General features: G+C 40.0%; 1 protein-coding gene across 2 annotated transcripts in view; it reads left to right on the top strand.

Annotated features, from left to right (window-relative positions):
* Positions 1–25,077, top strand: part of LOC150092024 (FUN14 domain-containing protein 1) — a 97,765-nt gene that overhangs the window by 2,331 nt on the left and 70,357 nt on the right. The gene's annotated exons all lie outside the window — the stretch shown is intronic.

Raw genomic sequence — 25,077 nt, forward strand, 5'->3', positions numbered from 1 at the left:
ATTAGCTGTAATAATGATAAATGGCTGGAAATCAAGAGAAGAATAAATTTTGGATGGATAGCATTCAGGAAATATAGTCACATACTGAAGCGCAATATCCCAGCTTGTCTGAAACGTAAAATAATGAATCAGTGTATACTCCCCACCATGACTTATGGAAGTGAAACTTGGGCACTCACCAAAAGAATGGAAGAGAAGCTGAGAACTACACAGCAAAGAATGGAACGAATTATATTGGGAATCAGACTGTTAGATAAGAAGAGAAACACATGGATTAGGCAGCAAACTCAAAGGACATTCTTATCAAAACTAAAGAACTAAAATGGTCTTGGGCAGGACACATAGCTCGAAGACATGATGACAGATGGACTAAGAAAATAACAGAATGGTACCCAAGAGGAGCTAGACGAAAACCTGGAAGACAAAGGCGGAGATGGATAGATGAAATTCATGAGTTTTTCAGTAGTAAATGGATGGCCAGTGCTCAGAACAGAAGGAACTGGAAAGTTGCTGGAGAGGCTTTCATCCTGCAGTGGATTGAAAATGGCTGATGATGAGGTATTAATAGTGTATCTCTGCCTTTACGGTGTTGTTTATTCAGTTGCTACACGCATGCAGCTTTGTTTATGTGTATCAACCGTGCCTTCTCATTTTGTAATTGTGCTTTATTCCCTAAAAATTTTCTGCTGAGCATCATGTGATCACATGCTAATCGGGATTGTGGGTAATCATCTCACATGCTTGGTCTCAGTCGGCATACCTCATTCGTGTAGAGTCAACATTGTAGTCAACACTGTAGTCAACATTCGTGCTAGTGTTGTGACCACGTGTATGTGCGTAAAGCATTTTTTTTATTTTGTGTTAAAATGTAGTGACTGTTCTTTAGCATTAGCATTAGTAGAGGCATTTGATGCAAGAAAGCAAGCTTATGCAGCATCAGCCATTAATTTTATTAACTGTACGCTACGAAAATGGCCCCAATGAAGAAAAGGGTCGAAAAGGATAGCGGTAAGAAGAAGGAGATGGTTACGGTAGAAGTTAAGAAGGAAATCATCGGGAAGCAAGAACAAGGTACGAAAGTGGCCGCCATCGCAAGATTTTATAAGAAGTCTACGTCAATGATTTGCACAGTATTAAAGAAGAACTACGGGGACTAGATGTAGCAAAAGGAGTCTCGAGAATATCAAAGCAACATCCATGTATTCTGGAAGGTTTAGAAAAGTTGCTTTTGGTGTGGATAAACGAAAAGCAACTAGCAGGTGATACTGTGACTGAGAACTTGATCTGTGAGAAGGGAAAGGCCTTGTATGCCGACCTCATAAGTAAACTACCAGGTACGTCTACAGAAAACAAAGAAGGCTTCAAGGCGAGCAGGGGATGGTTTGATAACTTTAAGAGGAGAAGTGGCATCCATAGTGTTGTGAGGCACGGAGAGGCTGCGAGTTCGGATGCTAAGGCAGCTGAGACGTTCATTGCCGAGTTCCAGAAGCTCATGGTTTCCGAGTGTTACCTGCCACAGCAAGTTTTTAATTGTGATGAGACAGGGCTTTTTCGGAAAAAATGCCAAAGAGGACCTACATTACAGCAGAAGAGAATGCAATGCTTGGTCACAAGCCCATGAAAGACCATCTCACCCTCTTGTTGTGTGCTAATGCAAGCGGTGATTTCAAAGTCAAGCCCCTGCTCGTGTATCATTCTGAGAATCCACGAGCCTTCAAGAAATGCAAGGTGCAGAAGAGCCAGTTAAACATTATGTGGAGGTCCAACAGCAAGGCTTGGGTCACTCGTATCTTGTTTGTTGAGTGGATCAATGAGGTCTTCGGTCCTGCAGCGAAGAAATACCTTTTAGAAAAAAAACTAACACTCAGAGTCTTGCTTGTTATGGATAATGCTCCTACTCATCCTCCAGGCCTTGAGGATGACTTACTAGAAGAATTTGAGTTCATTAAGGTCGAGTTCATTAAGGTCAAGTTCCTTCCTCCCAGCACTACTCCATTACTCCAGCCCATGGATCAGCAGGTCATTTCGAACTTTAAAAAGTTTTATATCAAGGCACTATTTCAGCGATGCTTCGAGGTGACTGAAGGAACTAACCTTACCCTCCGAGAGTTTTGGAAAAAGCATTTCCACATCGTAAACTGCCTCAAGATCATCGATAAAGCCTGGGATGGGGTCACCAAGAGAACCCTCAATTCTGCTTAGAGAAAACTATGGTCTGATTGCGTTGAGGGGTTTGCTCATGAACAGGAGCTGCTAGTTGTCAATGAAATTGTGTCCTTGGGGACGACCTTGGGACTTTAGGTGAATAAGGTCAACATTCAAGAGCTGGTGGAGGAGCATGGTCAGGAGTTTACCCCCAACGAACTGATGGATCTGCATCGCAAGCAACAGCAAGAGGTTATGGAGGAGATCTCGTCTGAGGAGGAGGAGAAAAAAAATGGAGACATTCCTCTCTTCAAATGAGATTAGGGAGGTGTGTAAAATGTGGGAAACAGCGCAAAATTTTGTAGAAAAGCACCACCCGAGTAAGGCTGTGGCAGTGCGAGCGATGAATCTTATTAACGACAATGCAATGTCATATTTCCGTGAAATCCTCAAAAGGAGGCAAAAGCAAGTGTCATTGGATAGTTTCCTTGTTAAAGTCGCACAAAAATCAAAAGTCAACAGATAGCAGTGATTCCATTAGTGACAGTGAAAGTCGTCCTACCCAATAATTAATAAATTCGATTGCTTTATGTATATTAAATTTAAATATTAAAAATATAAAAAGGTATGTATGTATTTTGTATTAATCAATTTTACAGTATATGAATATTTTTGAGTTTTGGAACAAATAATCTAGGTTTCCATTATTTCTTATGGGGAAATTCGCTTTGATATATGAGTGCTTTGGATTACGAGCACGTTTCCGGAACGAATTATGCTCGCAAACCAAGGTACCACTGTACTTGGATTTCAGGAAAGCTTTTGATACTGTTGCACATGGAAGACTTATGTACAAATTGGTTGGGCATGGCATTAAGGGTAAGCTGCTACAATGGATAAAGGGATAGTTGAGTGGGAGACAACAGAGAATGGTAATCAACGGACACTGCTCTTCATGGACAAATATTATTAGTGGAGTTCCCCAGAGTTCAGTGTTGGGCCCATTGTTGTTTTGTATATTTATGAATGATATTGATGAAGGTAAAAAAAAAAAAAAAAGTAAAGTGCAGCCATTATCAACCCACTGCAGGGTGGAAGCCTCCTCAACAATTCATGCTGAGGGAAATGGACCATAATCTGCCACGCTGGTCCAGTGCGGGTTGGCAGATCGACCGTATTCAGCAGTCAGGGGCTTGAACCCCGGTCTACTCAAAGAGCGTGTGCTACTGCACTCCTGCTCCTGCCCACTCGGCTACGGAGGCCCTTTGATGAAGGTATATCAGGTTTAATGTGCAAGTTTGCAGATGATACAAATGTGACAGTATGCTACTCCAACTGGATCTAGATAAGTTGGCAACTGGAGTTTAAAACATTGACAAATGCAAAAAATGGGCTGAGAAATGGCAACTGGAGCTTAACATTGACAAATGCAAAGTGCTGCATATGGGTAACAATAACCGAAGAGAAATGTACCAACTGGGAGGTACTACACTCAGGGAAGTGGAAAGTGAAAAAGACGTGGGCGTAATTGTGCAGCCAAATATGATGTTCGCTGGGCAGTGCAGACAGGCTGCCAGGGCTGGTCATGGAGTCCTGTCAATGATATATAGGAATTTTACTAGCAGGGACAGGGTGGTGATATTCCCATTATACAAGGCAATTGTCAGGCCACATCTAGATTACTGTGTATAGGTCTGGAGGCCTCATTTTAAGAAGGATGTAGAGCTGTTGGAACGAGTACAAAGAAGGGCAACAAGATTGGTGAGAGGAACAAATAGGTGCTCTTACCAAGAAAGGCTTAAGTTCTGCAAATTGCAGTGCCTGGAGAGTAGGCACCTGCGAGGTTATCTGATTGAGGTGTACAAGGCCTTGAATGGGTTGAGCAAGCTGAATGCTGATGGGATTCTTCGTGCGGAAATTTGCCTTTAGCCAGCGGGTAGTTGATTGGTGGAACAGGCTTCCATCTTTTGTTGTGGAAGCTAATAGCCTAAATAAATTTAAGGCTGAGCTGGACAGGCATTTGGAAAGAATGGTGGGATGAAATGGGAGTGTGTTTTTTTTTTTTTTTTTTTGGCTGATGCTGCATAAGCTTGCTTTCTTGCATCATATGCCTCTACTAATGCTAATGCCAAAAGGCTCTGAGCAAGGCTAATAAAATGAATGGAGGCAGAATTTTCATTGTTATAAAAAATTCCAGAACTAGGGGCCATAAATTCAAATTATAGGTGAAGTGGTTTAATCTAGATTGTAGGAAATTTTCTTTTAGCCAACCAGTTGTTCATTACTGGAACAAGTTGCCCCTGCATTTAGTCAAGGCTAATAGTTTGAAGAAATTCAAATGTCAGCTGAATGGTTACCTACATAAGGAGGAAAGCATGTTTTCTTCTCTAGAGGAAGCACTCTTTTTTCAGTGACTCGAATTCTTCATGTAATACACAAAGTTGTAATTTGAGATCGATACACTCATTACATCAGTTGCAAAGAAAAGAATCACCAGATGAGCTAGAACTGTCTACTAGACCAGCTTTAGAATACATCTCACAGGCTGTACAAATGATGAAATCACAACTCAGAAAATGCCTTTTTGGCATTTCCATTTGAGTCCCAATGTCCCAGGACTTTGTATTGTAAGTGGACCTTGTAGCAACCATAATTTAAGTAAAATCTGAACATTACAAAGATTATGAAATAAAATTTACAATACATTATAGAATTTATGCTAACAAAATATCACAGAAATTAAACTGTTGGCAAAAATTAAATTACTAAAAAAGTTAAATTTAGCTAACGAATGAAAGTTTGGAAATTCCCGCCAAAATATTGATAATATTGAGCTGCAGCTTTACAGCTACTTAACTAAATACAGAAATAAACTAACCTACGTGACTATAGGAATTCAAACTATATATTAACTACAGTTCAATATATTAAAATAAAAAGAAAAACTCAATATTATTTCAAAAACTAACCAATGAAGAGTTTTAGATACTCACTGTAGCCTCGATCCTACCACTTCTCTGCTACCATCTATCTTTTTTCAAATTTTTTTTTTTTTTTTTTTTTTGGCTGGTGCAGCAAAAGCCTGTGGCTTAATTGCACTTTATGGCAAATATCTTCTCTAATACTCTTCTATCTATTATGCTACTGATCTAATTAAGATATTTGAGTCTTTGAGAGAGAATCAGAAGTAGAAGAAGCAGAGGTTTAAATGTTGTAAGGAAGCAGAATCATACAGCATCAGCTAAAAAATAAAAATAACACTGTCCATCTCATCAGTACATCTCCCCCCCCCGACAATGTCTGATCCTTCCTTGAGTTGAACATGATATGAATGAAGGCATATGAAGCTTATTGTGTTAGTTTACAGATGATACAAATATTGGCAGGGTGACAGAAATCAAAGACAATTAATGACAAAAATGATAATCAATGACAGAAATCAAAACATACTACTGCAACAAGAAATAGAAAAATTGGAATGATGAACTGAAAAGCAGCAATTGAAGTTTAATACTGATAAATGCAGGATATTGTATATAAACAGCATTTATCCTAGAATAACATATGCCATTCCAATTGGGTACCACACCCAAAATAGTGGAAAATGAAAGAGACGTGGGGAAATTGTACGGTACAACATGAAGTTCACCAAATAGTGCAGGCAGGCTGCTTGGATGGCTCATGGGTTGTCCCAATGATGTATATATAAATATACACACACACACAGGAATTTTACCAGCAGGAACATGGAGGTAATTATTCTGTGGTATAACGCAATGGTTATGTCACACAGTGAGTTTTCTTCCAACTCATGTATTAATGATCTTGGTAAAACACCTCCCACCATTCCCAACGCGCTCCAATCAATGCCTCCTGTGGTCTTCCGTCAAAAGGATGTCAGAAGGATTTTGACAAATCTTGATGCTAAGAAAGTTCCAGGTCCCGATGGTATTTCTCCAGTTGTTCTCAAAACCTGTGCTCCTGAACTTACTCCTGTTTTTTGCCCCCTTTTTTCACTTTCTTATTCCAAAGGTGTTTTTCCTTCTGCTTGGAAATTTGCTCGTATCCATCCAGTTCCTAAAAAGGGTGACAAATCCCTCCCATCTAATTATCGTCCCAATTGGAATTACTTCTACTCTTTCTAAAGGAAAGGAGAAATCAATTAACCGCCAACTCTTAAACTACCTAGAAACCTTCCATCTGATCAACGATCGCCAGTATGGATTCCGTTGGTGTCGATCCACTGGTGATATTCTGGCTTACGTTACCCATTTGTGGACTAAATCAAATGGAAATGGAAAGGTTCAGTGAAACACAAGCAGTTGCTCTTGACATCTCAAAGTCTTTCGATCGTGTTTGGCATAAAGGTCTTCTAAACAAGCTTCCATCTTATGGTTTGCCTACTGTTTTTTGTAATTGGTTATTCAGTTTTCTCTCTGATCACTCACTGAGGAGGGTGATGGTAGATGGCTCCCTGTCTTGTAACTTCTCCACTAATGCTGATGTCCCCCAAGGTTCAGTTATTTCCCCCACTCTTTTCCTCTTGTATATTAATGACCTTCTACCATTGACTCGAAATCCTATCCATAGTTTTGCCGATGATAGCACATTACTTTCCATTTTGAGACAGAGTCTCTCCACTCGTTGTCTTATAGATGTACTGTTTTTGCTGCATGCCTTTTCTACAGATACTTCCATGGGCACTGTTCTTCTGAATTGGCTTCTATAATTCCTGCTTTCTCTCTCTTTCAAAACAACCCGTATATGTGGCGCTCCCAGCCAACATCCATTTACTGTCAAACTCACAGAACCAACTTTTCGTCTTTTTCGTTTATTCATTCAACTGCTGTTTTCTGAGACAGCGAGTGGAGAGACTGTTAGAGATGAATCATTAATTTACCTAAGTGCCCTCTTCTGAATGGAATCAAGAAGCCTGAGAGAGGTTTTGGGGGCACCACCCCAGATGTGGGAACAATATTCCATGGTAGGGCGGGTTTGCGATTTATGCAGAGTGAGCAGCTGTTTGGAAGGAAAGTAACGCCGAGAGCGAAAGAGAAAACCAAGTTTTTTAGATGCAGAGGAAGCAATATTTGTAATTTTCTTGTGCCAAGAGAGATTAAAAGTCAGTGTAATTCCCAAAAGAGATATATCATTTTGCCTAAAATCAGTGAAACCAAAGATAAGCATAGCAGCAGAAGAATCCTTTTTGCTAGATATAAGAGAAGACGGAGTTTTAGAAGGATTGATATCAACTAAGTTGTCTTTGCACCACTGGAGAATTACCTGGAGTAGTTCTCCAGTGGGGCAAATATGAATTATTTGCCAATTATTTATATTCACGTTACCAATTGTTTGGTAACGTGAATATCCACTACCCATTTAAGGAATTGGTAGTGGATATTCAAAAAGTTGAAGCTGATTGAGCAAGGCAAGGTTTCTCAAAATGGAAGGTGGAATGCAATGTGCTATCATCGGCAAAACTATGGATAGGATTTCAAGTCAATGGAAGAAGGTCATTAATATACAAGAGGAAAAGAGTGGGGGAAAGAACTGAACCTTGGCAGACACCGGCATTAGCGGAGAAGTTAGAAGACAGACAGCCATCTACCATCATCCTCAGTGAGTGATCAGAGAGAAATCTGGATAACCAATTACAAAAAACAGTTGGAAAATACCATAAGATGGAAGTTTCTTTAGAAGACCTTTAAGCCAAACATGGTGGAAAGCCTTTGAGATGCCAAGAGCAACTACTTGTGTTTCACCCAACCTTTCCATTGAATTAGTCTATAAACGGATAACGTAAGCCAGAATATCACCAATGGATCGACATTGACGAAATCCATACTGGCGATTGTTGATCCGATGGAAGATTTTAGGTAGTTTAAATGTTGGCGGTTAATTGATTTCTCCATTACTTTAGAAAGAGTAGAAGTAATTGCAATGGGACGATATTTGGATGGGAGGGATTTGTCACCCTTTTTAGGAACTGGATGGATATGAGCAAATTTCCAAGCAGAAGGAAAAACACCTTTGGAATAAGAAAGTCAAAAAAGGCAGCAAAAATAGGAGTAATTTTAGGAGCACAGGTTTAGAGGACAAGTGGAGAAATACCATCAGGACCTAGAGCTTTCTTAGCATCAAGATTTGTCAAAATCCTTCTGACATCCTTTTGACGGAAGACCACAAGAGGCATTGAATGGAGCATGTTGGGAATGGTGGGAGGTGTTTTTCCAAGATCATTCATACATGAGTAGGAAGAAAAATGGTATGCTAGCAGGTCAGCTTTATCGTTGGCTGACGTGACAACAGAACCATCTGGTTTGAACAGAGGTGGGAGCAGAGATGGGAAAAGTTGCTGCCAATATCTTTGGCAAGAGACCAGAATGCTCGGCTATCATTAGGGCAAGCATTAGCATTAGCATTAGTAGAGGCATATGATGCAAGAAAGCAAGCTTATTCAGCATCAGCCAAAAAAAAAAAAAAAAAAAACCCTCTCCCATTTCACCCCTCCGTTCGTTCGAAATACCTGTCCAGTTGAGCTTTAAATTTGTTTAGGCTATCAACTTCAACAACAAGTGATGGAAGTCGGTTCCACCAACCAACCACCCGCTGGCCAAAGGCAAATTTCCGCACATCTATCCGACATCCGTCCTTCCTCAATTTGAATTTATGCCCTCTGAGGTGATTATTCTGAGAAAGATGAAGAATCCCATTGGCATTGAGCATGCTCAAACCATTCAAAGCCTTATACACCTCTATCAGATCACCTCGCCGGTGCCTAGTCTCCAGACTCTGTAATTTGCAAAACTTAAGCCTTTCTTCGTAAGAGCAACCCTTTGTTCCATTTACTAATCTTGTTGCCCTTCTCTGTACCCGTTCCAGCAGCTCTACATCCTTCTTGAAATGAGGCCTCCAGACCTGTATACAGTACTCAAGATGTGGCCTAACCATTGCCTTATACAAGGGAATAATCACCTCCTTATCCCTGCTAGAAAAATTCCTGTATATCATTGACAAGACACCATGAGCTACTCTTGCAGCTCGTCTGCACTGCTCAGAGAACTTCATATCTGCCTGCACAATTACCCCCAGGTCCTTTTCATTCTCCACCACTGTCAGTGTAGTACCGCAGAGTTGATACATTGCTCTGGGGTTACTGTTACCCATATGTAGTACTTTACATTTGTCAATGTTAAACTTCATTTGCCACCTCTCAGCCCATCTGTTCAACCTTTCCAGATCCTGTTGCAGCAGCATAGCATCAGTAGTGTCCTTAACGACCCTGCCAACCTTTGTATCATCTGCAAACTTAGACATTAAACTTGATATCCCATCATCAATATCATTCATAAACACCGAAAACAACAATGGACCCAACACTGAACCTTGAGGAACTCCACTAATAACATTAGTCCACGTTGAGCAGTGTCCATTGATTACCACTCTCTGTCTTCTGCCACTCAACCATCCCCTTATCCATAGCAGCAATTTGCCTCCAATGCCACACTGCTCCAATTTGTGCAGCAGTTTTCCATGTGCAACAGTATCAAAAGCCTTTCTAAGATCCAAATATATAATATCAAAGTTATTCCCTGCATCCAGTTCTTTTGTGACTACATCATAGTATCCAATCAAATTGGTCAGGCAAGACCTGCCCTTAACAAAACCATGCTGCGTCTGAGCTATAACTGAATTCTTGTCTAGATGATCCTGCAGTGCTTCTTTAACCAGTGCCTCCATTAATTTACCTGGAACAGAAGTTAAACTAACAGGTCTATAATTACTTGTATTAGCCTTTGATCCTCCTTTGGGAATTGGGGTTACATTTGCACATCTCCAGTCTATGGGTACCTCCCCTGAGTCCAAAGAAGCTCTCATAATTATGGCTAGGGGTTTGCATACTTCCTTTGCTGCCTCCTTTAATATAACTGGATAGATCCCATCCACCCCAGGTGCCTTTTTTATGTTTATCCTCAACAATCTCTCCTCCACTTTCCTCTCAGTTATTACAAAATCATCCAGCTCACTGCCAATGTTTACTTTACCTTCATCATTCTCCTTCCTGAATAACTCCTCATGCGTGAATGTAGATGCAAAATACTCGTTTAGATTGTTAGCCACCTGAGCAGGATCCTCAACTGTTGAACCATCAATATCCAGTGGACCAATCTGATTCATCCCTTTCCTTCTCGAGTTCAAGTATGTAAAGAACTCCTTTCTGTTTTTCTTTGCATCCTTTGCCAAGGATTTTTCGTAGTCTGCCTTTGCCTGCCTAATCTCCTTTGTGACTTGGTTACAGACCAACTTATATCTATCATAGGCTTCCATGTCACCCATTAATTTGTATGTATCCCATGCATTTTTCTTCTCTGCCACATGTCTCATTAGTCCATCTAACAACCATTTAGGCCTAAACCTTGAACAATATTTCTTAGTTGGTATGTAAAGCCTGGTAGCCACCAAGATTAGTTCCTTGAATGCTTCCCATTTTGAGTTTGCTGTTGGTAACATCATCAGTTGGTCCCACTGTACAGAATTTAAATACTGTCTCAGACCATCATAGTCGCCTTTACGAAAACAAAAACCCTTCCCTTTACCTCTGATGGTAGTTACCTCCTTGAGTAAATCCCACTTCAACACACTGTGATCACTGCCACCTAGTGGTTCATTTATCTGCAGGTTCTTAATGCATGAAGAATCACTACTGATAATCAGATCAAGAGTATTGCTCCCTCTTGTTGCCTCACGAACATGCTGATGTAGAAAACAATCATCCAATAAATCCACAAAAGCCTTGCTAGTGTGCGAGTGACCAACCCACAAATTCCAGTCAATATCTGGGAAATTAAAATCCCCCATTATAAGACTCTCTGATTTACTGGCCCACTCTATTTCCCTGTACAATATATTATTATACTCATCAGAGTCATTAGGCCTATAGCACACTCCTACTCTCAATTTTGATTTCCCTATGCTTATGTCACACCAAACTGACTCGACACTGCCCTGTCCATCGATGTCAACTGGCTTCACTTCCTTTGACTTTATGTGTTTCTTAATTAATAGCATAACCCCTCCTCCCCTCCTGTCCTGTCTATCCTTTCTATATACATTGTATTCCCCAAATTCCAGTTCCGCATTACTTATATCTGTGTGACACCACGTCTCTGATATCCCAACAATATCTGCCTTTGATGTTTTGAGCAATACCTCAAATTCATCAAATTTATTTACCAAACTCCTAGCATTGGTGTACACGCAGGTGTACATGCACCTGTTTCTATTCTTAGTTACCCTAACACAACCCATGTGTTTTCTTGTAACGCAATGACTACCAGCAGTCTCTGAAATATCCTGCATCTTGTTTTTCAGACTTCTGCTCATTTGAATAGAAGCAGTGCAAGAATCACTTCCACCTCTGCCAGTGGCTACTGTTAATCTATTAGTCCTTGTATCCCCCCCCCAACTAGCAGTTTTCCGACCCACCTAACACTGCCTCGACAGCATCAGCAAAAATTCTTGCACCCTTTCTATTTAAGTGTATCCCATCCCTGTAGAAGCAATCTCTCCTGTTAACAAGTACAGTCCAGGCTGAAAAAAATTCTACCCCTTAAGAAGCAAGATTACTACTCTTAGCCTGTTCAAACTCTAGTTTGGACTGATTAATAACTGCTTTACAATTGTTGCGTGCTTTGGTGTAGGGAGAAAATGAAACTGAAGAATTAGAAACAAGCCAATTATGATATGCAACGTTCTTCTCTTGAACAGCCTTAGTATATTTATTTGAAAACCAAGGTTTAGATAAAGGACGAGATTTTAAAGTGGAGTGTGGGATAAAGGATTCCATTCTTGCAAGAATAATTACACTGACACAATCTGATCAAACGTTGACATCAGGAGTTTTGAAACAGTAATCCAACCAAGGAAAAGAAGAAAAGAAATCTCGCAGGTCATTAGCATTAGCCTCTAGCTCAGAAAAATCACCTGAGAGGGCATAAATTCAAATTGAGGAAAGACAGATGTAGGATAGACGTGAGAAAATTTGCCTTTAGCCACCGGGTGGTTGGTTGGTGGAACAGACTTCCATCCCTTGTGCTGGAGGTTGATAGCCTAAATAAGTTTAAGGCCCAGCTGGACAGGTATTTGGAACGAACAGAGGGGTGAAGTGGAAGTGGGTTTTTTTTTTTTTTGGCTGATGCTGCATAAGCTTGCTTTCTTGTATCAAATGCCTATGCTAATGCTAATGCCAATCTTGTTGCCCTTCTTTGTACTCGTTCTAGCAACTCTACATCCTTCCTAAAATGAGGCCTCCAGACCTGTACACAGTATTCTAGGTGTGGCCTGACAATTGCCTTGTACAACGGGATAATCACCTCCCTGTCGATGCTAGCAAAATTCCTATATATCATTGACAAGACTCTATAAGCTTGATATACCATCATCAATATCATTCTGTATTTATAAATGATATTGATGATGGTATATCAAGCTTGATATACCATCTAATGTTCTTCTCTTGAACAGCCTTAGTACATTTATTTGAAAACCAAGGTTTAGATAAAGGACGAGATTTTAAAGTGGAGTGTGCGATAAAGGATTCCATTCTTGCAAGAATAATTACACTGACACAATCTGATCAAACGTTGACATCAGGAGTTTTGAAACAGTAATCCAACCAAGGAAAAGAAGAAAAGAAATCTCGCAGGTCATCCCATTTTGCATTCTTGTAATGCCCAACAACACGAGGTTGGGAATAACCATGAGATTAAGGCTCCATTGGGGAAGAGACAATCACCAAGTTGTGATCTGAAGTGCCTAAAGGACCTCTCACTTCGAACGTGTACTGAAGAAGAAGTGTTGTTTGTGAGAAAAAGAACAAGCGTGTTGGCTGTATGATTAGGATTGTCCGGTATTCTTGTAGGTAAATGGACAATCTGTGCAAAGTCATTAGTAATTGGAAAAGCCTCAGCATCTCAACCAACTGGGTCGGTGTGACTAGAAAACGGAAGCCAGCTGTAGTTGTGAACATTAAAATCACCAAGGAAAATTATCTCACTGTTAGAAAAGTTGGACTGGAGAAATTCAAGTTGCAAAGAGAGGAAGTCAGTGAGCTCCAAGAACGGCAGAAACAACAGATGAATTTGATACCATGAGGTAGAGAGAGAGATTTTAAGCCAGAGAAGATTGAAGACAAGAGATTCCTAATTACCAAGTCCCTGACAGGGAATATCAGAACGGATATGTGCACAAGTACCACCTTTAAGGAGAAAGGAATCATACAGCGAATAATTTGGGTATCTGAGATGAGCAGTAGTTGAATCAACTGATAACTGAGATTCTGTCAAGAAAAAGCACATGGGGTTTGCAGACTGCAAGTGGAAATTGACATCATTGAAATTTGAATTGAGAGCACATATATTTGTGAAATGAATTAGAAAGTGTTTGGGAGGTTTAGATCTTTTCGCAGATAAGCTTGCTCTATTAGTTTGATAATTCATGGTGTATTCAATAGTAAGAAAAAGTGGCTGGGACAAGCTGTATGAAGTAATGAAATTTTTGGATATGGCCTACACATGGTAAGAATATACCCACTTCGCCTCGACAATGGCCTCCCACACACACACACTACTCGGACTTCCTCCTCCAGTCACAATCTGGCAGAGTAGAGGTAGCAAGATTATACGCTAGCTGATCCAGAAGTCTCCTAGAGAGTTACCAAAAAAGTTCGGTCTGGTGTACTAACTAGCGGTTGGCCTGAGAACACTGTAACACTATTTTAGAGCTGAGCCCTCGAAATGTGATGAATAATGGATCTCGCCACAATGTTCATCATAACCTCAAAAGTCATCAATCATACTGCATGATGGAAGAGATGGGGAAGGGTTGACCGGAGCTTAACTCTAGAGACTAAACACGGGTTTCACCACTTCAAGTCTCCAATAAGCAAAGTGGTAGTATTGCACCGGTTGATGAGAGTCATCTACCACCTAGTACTGCCTGGTAACATAGATGGGCGGCATTCCTGGTAACATAGATGGGGGGAGACAAAGACCAATAGATTGACAGTAGCCACTGGCAGAGGTGAAAGAGATTCTTGCACTGCTTCTATTAGAATGAGCAGAAGCCTGAAAAACAAGACGCATGGTATTTCAGAGACTGCTGGGAGCCATTGCGGTACAAGTAAACACATGGGTTGTGTTAGGGTAGCTAAGAATAGAAACAGGTGCAGGTATACTTGCGTGTACACCAATGCTAGGAGTTTAGTAAATAAATTTGATGAATTTGAGGTATTGCTCAAAACATCAAAGGCAGATATTGTTGGGATATCAGAGACGTGGTGTCACACAGATATAAGGGATGCAGAACTGCAATTTGGGGAGTACAACGTCTACAGAAAGGATAGACAGGATAAGAAAGGGGGAGGGGTTTATGCTATTAGTTAAGAAACACATAAAAACCAAGGAAGTGAAGCCAGGCGACATCGCTGGACAGTGCAGTGTTGAGTCAGTTTGGTGTGACATAAGCATTGGGAGATCAAAATTGAGAGTAGGAGTGTGCTATAGGCCTAATGACTCTGATGAGTATAATAAGAAACTGTACAGGGAAATAGAATGGGCCAGTAAATCAGAGAGTCTTATAATGGGAGATTTTAATTTCCCAGATATTGACTGGAATTTGGGGGCTGGTCACTCACACACTAGCAGGGCTTTTGTGTATTTATTGGATGATTGTTTTCTACATCAGCATGTTCGGGAGGCAACTAGAGGGAGTAATACTCTTGATTTGATTATCAGCAATGATTCTTCATGCATTAAGAATCTGCAGATAAATGAACCACTAGGTGGCAGTGACCACAGTGTGCTGAAGTGGGATTTACTCAAAGAGGTAACTACCATTAGGGGTTAAAGGGAAGGGTTATTGCTTCCGTAAAGGCGACTACGATGGACTGAGACAGTATTTAAATTCTATACAGTGGGACCAACTGATGATGTTACCAACAGCAAATTCAAAATGGGAAGCATTCAAAGAACTTATCTTGGAAGCTACTAGGCTTTACATACCAACTAAGAAATATTGCTCAAGGTTTAGGCCAAAATGGATGTCAGATGAACTAATGAGGCAAATGGCAGAGAAGAAAAATGCATGGGATACTTACAAATTAACACATGACACAGAAGCCTATGATAGATACAAGTTGATATGCAACCAAGTTACAAAGGAGGTTAGGCAGGCGAAGGCAGATTACGAGAAATCCTTGGCAAGGGATGCAAAGAAAAACAGCAAAGAGTTCTTTACTTATGTAAACTCTAGAAGGAAGGGGATGAAACAGATTGGTCCACTTGATATTGATGGGTCAACTGTTGATGATCCTGCTGAGGTAGCTAACAAACTAAATGAATATTTTGAATCGACATTCACACATGAGGAGTTATTCAGCGAGGGGAATGCCAGAGGTGTATTCAACTCTAGCAGTAAGCTACAGAATCTTGAAATAACTGGGAGTAAAGTGGAGGAGAAACTGTTGAAGATAAGCACAAGAAAGGCACCCGGGGTGGATGGGATCTATCCAGTTATATTAAAGGAGGCAGTAAAGGAAGTAAGCAAACCCTTAGCCATAATTATGAGAGCTTCCTTGGACTCATGGGACGTACCCATAGACTGGAAATGTGCAAATGTGACCCCAATTCACAAAGGAGGATCAAAGGCTGACACAAGTAATTATAGACCTATGAGCTTAACTTCTGTTCCAGGAAAATTAATGGAGGCACTGGTTAAAGAAGCACTGCAGGATCATTTAGACAAGACTTCAGTTATAGCTCGGACACAGCATGATTTTGTTAAGGGGAAGTCTTGCCTGACCAATTTCATTGGATACTATGATGCAGTCACAAAAGAACTGGATGCAGGGAATAGCTTTGATATTATATACTTGGATCTTAGAAAGGCTTTTGATACTGTTGCACATGGAAGACTGCTACACAAATTGGAGCAGTGTGACATTGGAGGCAAATTGCTGCTATGGATAAAGGGGTGGTTGAGGGGGAGAAGACAGAGAGTGGTAATCAATGGACACTGCTCATCGTGGACTAATGTTATTAGTGGAGTCCCTCAGGGCTCAGTGTTGGGTCCATTATTGTTTTCTATAGTATGAATCAGAGCTGTAATGCTCAATATGTTCTACGTTGATAATTATATTAGTAAATTAATAAGAGGAGTTTACCTCAATATAGTACGTGGAACACTTCCGTATGATACCCTCCAGAAATTAGAACGGAAAAAACGAAAAAATCGACAACTTACCGGTACATTAAAGTAAAATATAAATAATTAAAGTAAAATATAAATAATTAAATAATCAATTTAACACAATTCAAAACAATTAAAATTCAAATTAACGCAATTAAAAGAATTAACGAAAAAATTCAAAACGATTTTCCTTCCTGAAGCTGACAATGCTTTTCGACCGACTGTCGTGATCACAGGAATGAAAATTACCGAATCAGGATAAACCTGCAACTTAAATAGTGATTATATGTCTTCGCGCATGCGCGTAAAGGTCCACGCATCGGAGATCAAATATGGCCGCCGAACATTAACAGAATTCTCGTGTAATTTAATTTCAACGGTTTCTGCAATTAATAGTCGCATATAATTACGTTGAACTTTAAGTATTTTGGCCTCGTTAAATTAAAAAGTATGTTTTTCGTTAATGGCATGAAAGGCTAATTCTGATGCTGCTGACCGAGAAGCACGAACTGAGGCTTCGTGTTGATTTACACGAATATTAAGAGAAAACCGCGTCGAACCCTGGTAAGACGAGTCGCAATCACCGCAAGAAATGTTGTATACTAGATCATTAATTTGTGTTGCGAACGCGGAAAGAACCGAGCGATTGTTCAGTATAGTGTGTAACTTCCGTATAGGCCTAGCTATAATTTTAAATTCGGTATCTTTAAAGAATCTGTTAAGTTGTTTGTGCCACTGTTCAACATATGGGACAGAAATAAAGTATTTTTTGATATTACTATTGCTGATTGGTGTAGTATTTTTTATCCTATCCTTAGCTTGTACCCTAATTCGATTTATTGTGTTAATGGGATAACCCCTGTTCAAGAATCTGCTAGTTAATATTTGTATTTCTGAGTCCAAAGCAGAATCCGTCGTTGAATATTTATAGGCATTTAGAAATTGATTAAAGATAATCGATCTTTTGTAGGTGAACGGGTGGTAGCTATTATAATGAAGAAGCATACCGGTGTTTGTGTGTTTTCGATAGATGCTAAATTGTATTTTGTTCGAGTCACGGGTAAGCGTGAAATTTAGAAAGTTTAATGACTTAGTATCCGTATCTTCCCTTTCCAATGTAAATTTGAGTCTAGAATGAATATTATTAAACGAATGTAAAATGTCTTGGATAGTACTACTATCAGTAATAACTAGAACATCGTCTAAATACCTCCCATAGTATGTGATACGGGGACGAAAAGGTGTCAAATGTATCTGCTCAATCGTTGAGAGATAGATCTCTGACATTAAGCCACTCAGGCTCAAACCCATTGGTAATCCAAAAATTTGTTTGTACACCTTGTCTCGAAAGGTGATGTAGTTAGCCTCAGCTAATAGTTTAATTAAGTGAAAAATTTCCTTAATGGGCAGCTTCCTTTAATTAATCGGTGTCAAGTTTTTATTTAACATATCCCAAATAATATCTAATGTGTATTCAACGTTTACATTCGTATATAATGAGGTAACATCTAATGAGAATAAATTGTCATTGTCGCCGAGTCTACAGTCTTTAAGATTATTAAATAATGTATCGTAATTCTTAATCCCAAATTGTATAACCTGTCTAAAAGGTTTTATAATATTATATACATGTGTGGCTAAGGCTGAAAATGCCGAGTTCCTGTAGGAAACAATAGGTCGAATCGGAAATCCAGGCTTGTGTAATTTTACCTGACCAAAAAGTGCAGGAATATTGTATGTTCTGGACTTCAATTCCTTCAACTAATGTAGTAATGTAGTCGTTTTTACGATATGTGGTTAACGTTTTATTGTATTGATTGACCAAATTGGTAAACAGTGCCGGGTCCACTTCACGATAAGTGGAGGTATCAGACACAACTGAATCTAACTTATTAATATAATCATGTTTATCTAGTATTACCACTGTATCTCCTTTATCTGCCCTCTGTATAATAATGTCCTTATTTTCTCGAAGTTCTCGTAAAGCTGAACTGTCATGTGTATTCAATTTAGGAAGTCGCGTTTCTTTTATGTCATTTACTACTTGGTTAACTTGTTGAATAAATACATCTTTTTGTGGAACACTTTTCGTTAATTCTTTTAATTGCGTTAATTTGAATTTTAATTGTTTTGAATTGTGTTAAATTGATTATTTAATTATTTATATTTTACTTTAATTATTTATATTTTACTTTAATGTACCGGTAAGTTGTCGATTTTTTCGTTTTTTCCGTTCTAATTTCTGGAGGGTATCATACGGAAGTGTTCCACGTACTATATTGAGGTAAACTCCTCTTATTAATTTACTAATATTATTGTTTTCTCTATTTATAAATGATATTGATGATGGTATATCAAGCTTAATGTCCAAGTTTGCAGACGATACAAAGGTTGGCAGAGTTGTCAAGGACACTACTGACACTATGCTGCTGCAACAGGATCTGGAAAGGTTGAGCAGATGGGCTGAGAGGTGGCAAATGAAGTTTAACATTGACAAATGTAGAGTACTACATATGGGAAACAGCAACCGCAGAGCAACGTATCAACTCTGTGGTACTACACTGACAGTGGTAGAGAATGAAAGGGACCTGGGGGTGGTTGTGCAGGCAGATATGAAGTTGTCTGAGCAGTGCAGACGGGCGGCAAGAGTAGCTCATGGTGTATTGTCAATGACATATAGGAATTTTTCTAGCAGGGATAAGGAGGTGAATATTCCCTTGTATAAGGCAATCGTCAGGCCACACCTAGAGTACAACAAGATTAGTGAATGGAACAAAGGGGTGCTCTTACGAAGAAAGGCTTAAGTTTTGCGAATTACAGTGTCTGGAGACTAGGCACCAGCGAGGTGATCTGATAGAGGTGTACAAAGCCTTGAATGGTTTGAGCATGCTCAATACTGATGGGATTCTTCCTCTTGCTCAGAATAATCACTTGAGAGGGCATAAATTGAAATTGAGGAAAGACAGATGTAGGATAGATGTGCGGAAATTTGCCTTTAGCCAGTGGGTGGTTGGTAGGTGGAACAGACTTCCATCCCTTTTTGTGGAAGTTGATAGCCTAAATAAGTTTAAGGCTCAGCTGGGCAGGTATTTTGAACGAACAGAGGGGTGAAGTGGAAGTGGTTATTTTTTATTTATTTATTTTACTTTTTTTTTTTTTTTGGCTGATGCTGCATAAGCTTGCTTTCTTGCATCAAATGCCTCTACTAATGCTAATGCTAATTAAGGATAAGTTGCTACAATAGATGGTTGAGTGGGGAATGACAGAGAGTGGTAATCAAAGGACACTGCTCTTCGTGAAGAAATTTTATTAGTGGAGTTCCCCAGGGTTTGGTGCTGGGCCTATTGTTGTTTTGTGAATTCATCAATTATTATTATTATTATTATTAATAGCCATATGGTGCAAGGAAGCCTGAGGCTTATGCTGCATCAGGAAAAAAAAAAAAGTTTCTTAAGTTAACCTGAGAGAGAGAGAGAGAGAGAGAGAGAGAGAGAGAGTCAAAAGTAGAAGGAAATCACCAAGAAAGAGAAGAATGATGATATCCAGCTCGGAACCCTGGGTGTGCCAAGCCCATACTCACCAGATATGAGACCCCTAGATTAAAATGATATTGATGAAGGTATATCAGCATTAATGTCCAAGTTTGCAGATGATACAAAGATTGGCAGGATTGTTAACGACAGTAAAGTATGATGCCCCAACTGGATCTAGATCAGTTGGGCAAATGGGCTGAGAATTGGCAGCTGAAGTTTGGCATTAACAAATCCATATTTAGCATTACCAAAGGCACATGATGCAAGAAAGCAAGCTTGTATAGCATCATGTGCCTCACCCATCCACTTACTCCAAATGTTTGTCAAGTTCTGCCTTGAAACTATTAGCATTAGTAAAGGGATTTGATGCAAGAAAGCAAGCTTATGCAGCATCAGCCAAAAAAAAAAAAAAAAAAAAAAGTAAAAACCCACTTCCACTTCACCCCTCTGTTCGTTCCAAATACCTATCCAGCTGGGCCTTAAACTTATTTAGGCTATCAACCTCCACCACAAGGGATGGAAGTCTGTTCCACCAACCAACCACCCGGTGGCTAAAGGCAAATTTCCGCACGTCTATCCTACATCTGTCTTTCCTCAATTTGAATTTATGCCCTCTCAGGTGATTTTTCTGAGCTAGAGGAAGAATCCCATCAGCATTGAGCATGCTCAAACCATTCAAGGCTTTATACACTTCTATCAGATCACCTCGCTGGTGCCTAGTCTCCAGACACTGTAATTTGCAAAACTTAAGCCTTTCTTCGTAAGAGCACCCCTTTGTTCCATTCACTAATCTTGTTGCCCTTCTCTGTACTCGTTCCAGCAGCTCTACATCCTTCTTGAAATGAGGCCTCCAGACCTGTATACAGTACTCTAGGTGTGGCCTGACCATTGCCTTATACAATGGAATAATCACCTCCTTATCCCTGCTGGAAAAATTCCTGTATATCATTGACAATACTCCATGAGCTACTCTTGCAGCCCGTCTGCACTGCTCAGAGAACTTCATATCTGCCTGCACAACCACCCCCAAGTCCCTTTCATTCTCTACCACTGTCAGTGTAGTACCACAGAGTTGATACGTTGCTCTGGGGTTGCTGTTTCCCATGTGTAGTACTTTACATTTGTCAATGTTAAACTTCATTTGCCACCTCTCAGCCCATCTGCTCAACCTTTCCAGATCCTGTTGCAGCAGCATAGTGTCAGTAGTGTCCTTGACAACCCTGCCAACCTTTGTATCGTCTGCAAACTTGGACATTAAGCTTGATATACCATCATCAGTATCATTTATAAATACAGAAAACAATAATGGACCCAACACTGAGCCCTGAGCGACTCCACTAATAACATTAGTCCACGATGAGCAGTGTCCATTGATTACCACTCTCTGTCTTCTGCCCCTCAACCACCCCTTTATCCATAGCAGCAATTTGCCTCCAATGTCACACTGCTCCAATTTGTGTAGCAGACTTCCATGTGCAACAGTATCAAAAGCCTTTCTAAGATCCAAGTATATAATATCAAAGCTATTCCCTGCATCCAGTTCTTTTGTGACTGCATCATAGTATCCAATCAAATTGGTCAGGCAAGACTTCCCCTTAACAAAACCATGCTGTGTCCGAGCTATAACTGAAGTCTTGTCTAAATGATCCTGCAGTGCTTCTTTAACCAGTGCCTCCATTAATTTTCCTGGAACAGAAGTTAAGCTCACAGGTCTATAATTACTTGTGTCAGCCTTTGATCCTCCTTTGTGAATTGGGGTCACATTTGCACATTTCCAGTCTATGGGTACCTCCCCTGAGTCCAAGGAAGCTCTCATAATTATGGCTAAGGGTTTGCTTACTTCCTTTGCTGCCTCCTTTAATATAACTGGATAGATCCCATCCACCCCGGATGCCTTTCTTGTGCTTATCTTCAACAGTTTCTCCTCCACTTTACTCCCAGTTATTTCAAGATTCTGTAGCTTACTGCTAGAGTTGAATACACCTCTGTCATTCCCCTCGCTGAATAACTCCTCATGTGTGAATGTCGATGCCAAATATTCATTTAGTTTGTTAGCTACCTGAGCAGGATCATCAACAATTGACCCATCAATATCAAGTGGACCAATCTGATTCATCCCCTTCCTTCTAGAGTTTACATAAGTAAAGAACTCTTTGCTGTTTTTCTTTGCATCCCTTGCCAAGGATTTCTAGTAATCTGCCTTCGCCTGCCTAACCTCCTTTGTAACTTGGTTGCATATCAACTTGTATCTGTCATAGGCTTCTGTGTCTTGTGTTAATTTGTAAGTATCCCATGCATTTTTCTTCTCTGCCATATGCCTCATTAGTTCATCTGACATCCATTTTGGCCTAAACCTTGAACAATATTTCTTAGTTGGTATGTAAAGCCTAGTAGCTTCCAAGATAAGTTCTTTGAATGCTTCCCATTTTGAATTTGCTGTTGGTAACATCATCAGTTGGTCCCACTGTATAGAATTTAAATACTGTCTCAGTCCATCGTAGTCGCCTTTACTGGCCCACTCTATTTCCCTGTACAGTTTCTTATTATACTCATCAGAGTCATTAGGCCTATAGCACACTCCTACTCTCAATTTTGATCTCCCAATGCTTATGTCACACCAAACTGACTCAGCACTGCACTGTCCAGCGATGTCGACTGGCTTCACTTCCTTGGTTTTTATGTGTTTCTTAACTAATAGCATAACCCCTCCCCCCTTCCTATCCTGTCTATCCTTTCTGTAGACGTTGTACTCCCCAAATTCCAGTTCTGCATCCCTTATATCTGTGTGACACCACGTCTCTGATATCCCAACATTATCTGCTTTGATGTTTTGAGCAATACCTCAAATTCATCAAATTTATTTACTAAACTCCTAGCATTGGTGTACACGCAAGTATACCTGCACCTGTTTCTATTCTTAGCTACCCTAACACAACCCATGTGTTTACTTGTACCGCAATGGCTCCCAGCAGTCTCTGAAATATCATGCATCTTGTTTTTCAGGCTTCTGCTCATTCTAATAGAAGCAGTGCAAGAATCTCTTTCACCTCTGCCAGTGGCTACTGTCAATCTATTGGTCTTTGTCTCCCCCCAAGCTAGCAGTTTTCCGACCCACCTAACACTGCCTCGATAGCATCAGCAAATATTCTTGCACCCTTTCTATTTAAGTTACTCTCAGTTATTACAAGATTCTCTAGCTTACTGCCAGAGTTGAATACACCTCTGGCATTCCCCCTCGCTGAATAACTCCTCATGTGTGAATGTAGATGCAAAATATTCATTTAGTTTGTTAACTACCTGAGCAGGATCATCAACAGTTGAACCATTGATATCAAGTGGACCAATCTGATTCATCCCCTTCCTTCTAGAGTTTGCATAAGTAAAGAACTCTTTGCTGTGTTTCTTTGCATCTTTTGCCGAAGATTTCTCGTAATCTGCATTCGCCTACCTAACCTCATTTGTAACTTGGTTACAGACCAGCTTATATCTATCATAGGCCTCTGTGTGTCACATGTTAACTTATATGTATCCCATGAATTTTTCTTCTCTGTCACATGTCTAATTAGTTCATCTAACATCCATTTAGGCCTAAATCTTGAACAATATTTCTTTGTTGGTAGCTTCCAAGATTAATTCTTTGAATGCTTCCCATTTTGAATTTGCTGTTGGTAACATCATCAGTTGGTCTCACCGTATAGAATTTAAATACTGTCTCAAACCACCGTAGTCACCTTTACAAAAGCAAAAACGCTTCCCTTTACCCTTGATGGTAGTTACCTCTTTGAGTAAATCCCATTTCAGCACACTGTGATCACTGCCACCTAGTGTTTCCTTTATCTGCAGATTCTTGTTGCAGGAAGAATCACTACTGATAATCAGATCAAGAGTATTACTCCCTCTAGTTGCCTCCCGAGCATGCTGCTGTAGAAAACGATCATCCAATAAATCCACAAAAGCCTTGCTAGTGTGTGAGTGACTAATCCACAAATTCCAGTCAATCTCTGAGAAATTAAAGACACTGATTTACTGGCCCACTCTATTTCTCTGCACAATTGCTTATTATACTCATCAGATTCATTTGGCCTATAACACACACCTACTCTCATTTTTCCTTTTCCAGTGTTTATGTCACGCCAAACAGACTCAACATTGCATTGTCCACCAACATCAATTGGATGCACTTCCTTAGATTTTGTGTTTCTTAACTAACAGCATAACCTCTCCTCCCTTTCTGGCCTGTATATCCTTTCTGTAAAAATTGTATTCCCCAAATTCCAGTTCTGCACTGCTTATGTCTGTGTAACACCATGTTTCTGATATCCCAACAATATCAGAAACATGGTGTTACATGTCTTTGATGTCTTGACTAGCACTTCAAGCTTGACTAGCACTGCCTTTGATGTCTTGACTAGCACTTCAAGCTCATCTAATTTATTAACTGTACTCCTAGCATTGGTATACATGCAAGTATATATGCACCTGTTTCTACTCTTAGTTACCCTAACACAGCCCATATATTTATTTGTTCCACTATGTCTCCCAGCAGTCCTGGAAATCCCCATTGCCTTGCTTTCCAGGCTGCTGCTCAATTGCATTTCAATAGTAGTAGTGCAAAAATCACTTTTACCTCTGCCAGCAGCTACTGTTAATCTAATAATCCGTGTATCCCTCCCCCAAGCTAGCAGTTTTCTGACCCATCTAACTCTGCCTCGATAGCATCAGCAAATATTCTTGCACCCTTTCTATTTAAGTGTATCCCATCCCTGTAGAAGCAGTCTCTCCTGTTAACAAGCACAGACCAGGCTGAGAAAAATTCTACCCCTTGAGTCTTGCACAATCTTTCCAGGGCCAAATTGATCGACAAGGCTCTCATCATGAAGTCCCCCCTATCGTGTCTGGACAGAATTGAATCTTGATATGCTTTCATCAGTATCATTTAAAAGAATCTTTATGTGCTTATTTTTATTGCCACAATGAGAGAAAAATTCTCTCCTACTTAATTTTGTGCAAATTCTTCATCAAAGAATTTGCACAAAATCTAGGCACCTGCGTGGTGATCTGATTGAGGTATATAAAGCTTTGAATGGTTCGAGCATGCTTAATGCGGATGGGATTCTTCCTCTTGCTCAGAATAATCGCCTGAGAGGGCATA

Source organism: Mastigoproctus giganteus, chromosome 1 (assembly GCF_048544385.1).
Source record: "Mastigoproctus giganteus isolate SK-2022 chromosome 1, ASM4854438v1, whole genome shotgun sequence".
Lineage (NCBI taxonomy): Eukaryota > Metazoa > Arthropoda > Arachnida > Uropygi > Thelyphonidae > Mastigoproctus > Mastigoproctus giganteus.